This window comes from Crinia signifera, chromosome 12, assembly GCF_055691185.1.
Source record: "Crinia signifera chromosome 12, ASM5569118v1, whole genome shotgun sequence".
In the NCBI taxonomy this organism is placed as follows: Eukaryota; Metazoa; Chordata; class Amphibia; order Anura; family Myobatrachidae; genus Crinia; species Crinia signifera.
This window is the reverse complement of record NC_139228.1, coordinates 52,376,526-52,381,017: the sequence shown is the minus strand read 5'-3', so window position 1 is coordinate 52,381,017 and position 4,492 is coordinate 52,376,526.

Sequence of the window (4,492 nt, the reverse complement as noted above, 5' to 3'; positions counted from 1 at the left end):
CATCTCCAGGCACAGTACAAGCCACCTCTGGTGGGTGCAGTCTCACCTGTAACATAATTAGGCCATTAGTGCTCTGCCTTGTGTGTCAGGCTGCCCACCTGTAGTGACTTTCCTCATTAAGGGGGCTTGTCCTTTCTAGCGGTTTTGATTGGGTATTGTTCCCAGCCTGCCCTAGTCTCAATACTGCAGGCATGTCCAATCTATGGCCCTCCAGCTGTTTCAAAACTAGAAGTCCCATCATGCTGTGCCACACTTTTTCTATTAGGGAATGCTAAAACTATTGAAAGGCATGCTGGGATCTGTAGATTCACAACAGCTGGAGGGCCACAGTTTGGACATGCCTTCCTTACTATACAGATCCTTTCAAAGTCCTAGGAGATTCTTAAAATGCACAGTAACACTTGTGTGTTGACATTAAGCAAGAAGATGCCTCCTCTAGCATCCAAAAAAATGGTCTGCTGTAAGGGACTCAGGAGCCAAGCAACGAGGAGCACCGGGACTACAAAGTAGATATGCGTGTCCCGGTTACAGAGGCAGCGTCGGCAAGCGGCAGCGGGTAAGGCAGGGGGGGGGGGGTTTAACTTTTCTTGAGGGGGTGCAATTTTCATAGTTACGCCACTGTGTGCAGGTGCATGTATATGAGCAATTGTGCATGTTGATCGGTGTTGTGAACGCTGGTCCACTAAGCTGCAGCCCCGCAAAACCCGAGTCACTTTTCTTGCAAATGGTTTTCAGTACGGGCACTGCAAGTGTACACGCAAGGTTGCGAAGCCACCCCCCAGCACTTGTGGTCAACTCCCACTGTGTACGCCCAGGTTTTCAACCATTTTTCCCCTCTTGATAAGCCATGCCCACAGAAAAACCCACATCACGCCTTCATTTTAGGGCTCATTCGCAAGCGTATTTCTGTGCGAGCGCGCATGAACTATGAAACCTGCATATGCGCACTGCTAAAATCCGCCTTGCGTGAAAATTCACATGCGGGCGTATCAACCAGAATAACCTCCTTAGTCCTGTTTGGTATACCTTACCCTGTATCTTGCTGTTCATACTGAGCTTCTTCATGTCTTGTGCCTTACGTCAGTACACCTGCTACCGGCACTGCTCCCCAGTCCAATCCCTGTATGGGTGGGGGGGTCCATACATGTCATTGGCAAAGTCAGGGATAAAAACGCCACTCCTTGCTCCTCAGCCCCCTACACTCTGTATCACCCACAACCCAGGGACATAGAAGCTCCACCCAATGTTTCACTATGGGGACCAATGTTTTATCTTTCTCCTATTGAGACCAATGTTATATCTTGTTTCTTGTGCGGATTTATGTCCTTGTATGCGTCATTCCACCTCTACAGTAACAGGTGTATGCAGGTGTCATATTTGGGAAAATTTGCATAGTCCCATGAGCATGCGCCTGTTTCTGGGTATACTGAAACCATTTTGTATAAATTATGCTAAATAACATTCCACATCGGTGTAAATGTAGCAGTATTGTGTAGACATATGATAGAGAAGGATTAAACACACACACTTGTTAGAATTATAAAGTTTACTGAAACAAGTTCTGTCAGTGCATTGTATAAATCACACATGTAATGAGTATACTATACCCGCATCAGTCCAATGTATGATATCACCAGACACCTCGAATGGGCTGCATCCAACAGCGCCCTCTTCTGGCCACAGGGAGCTGCTGCGATCAACACATTACGTCAGATGCAGGGAGATTTAATGCATCTTCTGTTTCCCAGTTCTCTTAAACAGAATGTACCAGCAGAAAAGAGGCCGCCTGTATGTGTTCACTGGCCAAAATCTCTCACTGAGAAAACATTGGGAATAGGATCCCACTTATAATAAAATGTTGCTTTTAATAATATAGATCTAGCTGAGCTTTTCAGTCTGGCCCAATTAATGGAACTAGGTGATGTCACATATGTCCTGATGACATTGTTTTTTTGTAGGGATGGTTTCAGGATCAAACCCAAAGGTGCGTACACACGGGGGCTATTTTGTATAATATCGCGGGAAATATGGTCGCTAAGCGACCATATTGTCCACGATGGGAGTGTGCACCGGCGATATATCGCCGGGTGCGCACTCCCATTTTTACCCCTGTAGTGATCGCTGGTCGCAGGAGAAACTGAGCAATATATTGCTCAGCCATATATTGCTCAGCAATATATGGCTGAGCAATATATCTCCCCCCGTGTGTACGGGGCTTAACTCCTTGCCACGGTCTAAACCTCAATTATGCTGGGACATGAGAAAGGCTACTGGGAGGAACATAACCAGGTATAAGGGAATATACAGTAAACAATAATAAAGCGGGGACTCAGAATACCGGTAGCCACACTTGGCAGAGTAACCAGCTAACGGGAACAGCTTCCCATGTGTAACAAGGGGTCAAATCTATTGTAAAGAGCGCTAGGTTGTAGGATGTACTGGTTGGAGTTATCGGCTATGTTGCTGGATTTAATCCAAAAATGTCCAATGTGTTCGCTTACCGTGGGTCTGATTCACATGTGGTTAGAGGGGCTTACATGGAAGCAGCAGCATTATTAATAATATGGTAATGCAAACACTGATATTTGATGGCATGTGACACTACAATGGGACCTTGATCAGCCGATCCGCGAGTTATAGGCCAGCTGAGACTTTTATCGCTACAACTACTGCACTCGAATCCCGCAGAATAACAGATCATTTTATCAGTTATCCCCCAGTACAGTGCTCTGATTGGCTGCTTTAGTACTGCCCACCAACAGCCACTCTACAAAAGGTGGCTTCAGCCAGCTGAACGTTCTCGATCACCTACCATCAGAAGGATAGGGGAGGGGGGAAAGTGGTTTATCAATTTACAATGATTGCTGTTTGGAAATGAGTAACATTTCTATTCTGTTGGGGAAGTAAATAGTTTATAACCCCTGATTTCCTGTCTTAAGTGACAGGAGATTACAGGGGATATTCAATTGCCTTTTTATTAAGCCGATCAAACAAACAGGCGCGGTGCAAAAAGAGCGCTCAAACGGGTCATTGTTTTCATGCACGTGGCGCAGGCGTGTAAGCTGAAGTACAGGAGCTGGCAATGCGCAACAACTGAATAGGTTCTTTGGACCATTTTGCAAGTATATATTCCTTTAGGCCAGTAACTGATCACGTTCCCTATATATAGTGGTCATGTGACAGCTTCCCCTGGTCTTTATACGATGGAGAATAACCGGCCTCATAGCCAATTGTGCTGCACCTCTGGCTGCTCCATTTCTAGTTCTGCGCACTTCAGGGGGATACGTATCAATCTTTAGAGGGATATGTCTGAAGCTTTTGAGCGAGAGATAAAGAAGAGAAGTCGCGTCTAGCTATAATTTACCCAGCACAGTCTACACACTTACAGAAGTTGACTGGTTGCTAAGAGCAACATCTATGTCTGATACATCGCCTTCTTTATCGCTGCACTGTTGGAGAACAAGGATCAGGCTCTTATAATAATTATAATATAATAATATACTGCAGCAGGTGGTAGGGTATAAGTTACATGTTGTAGTGCAGTGGTAGCCAACCCTAGCCCTCGAGAGCTACCAACAGTGCACATTTTCCAGACAACCTAGCTGCTGCACAGCTGCACTCATTAATCACTGACACATTTTAAAAGATACACAGATGGAGCTAAATATCTCACTTGTGATTCTGTGAGGAGACCTGCAAAACATGCACTGTTGGTAGCTCTCGAGGACTATGGTTGGCTACCCGAGTTGTAGTGTATACAGGGGTGGGACCATGCGGAGAGCTTTCAGTAGAACTGCATACAAAGTCAAAGCAGATTTGTGCACCTGCAGCTTTGACTTTGTATGCAGTTCTACTGAAAGGTCTCCGCATGGTCGCACCCCAGGACCCCACCCCTGTATATCTAATTCCGTGTATTCACATACACAATAGAAGGCCAGAGACCCCTTCTGAATGGTGGTAGCACCCACGCCCACCTGTCCTATATATTGGTTTTAATTAGGTTCCTGACATTTCTTAGGTGAGACCTGCACAAATGTACAATGGATTATCAGATGGGGGGGGGGGGGGGGTGCATTTCTGGGTTGTGGGCCCCCCTGGACTGATGTGGCAGTTTGGCCTCAGGAGCAACACAAATGAACACTTATTTTCATATTCACTTTCATCCCTATTGTGTTTTATTTCAATGTAATTCATTTCTCACCTTCACCTCACTACTTTACCTCTCACTACTTTATCTATCATTTCTCACCTCTCACTTACTTACCCCTGCTATTTTTAGCAGCCTCTCTCACTAACCTTTCCTCACTTTTTTTCACCATATATTTCTTTCAGTCTTGTGTTGACCTGGGGTCACTCGGCTGCATCGTTTTGGGGAGCCCTGTGCCCTAGATTTGTACCCCCCAAAATGTTAGGGACTTGCCCGACTAATGAGGTCACCTGGACGCGGTGGGCAAGCCGTTACTTATGGCCATAAATAAGCGAAGAACCTCGC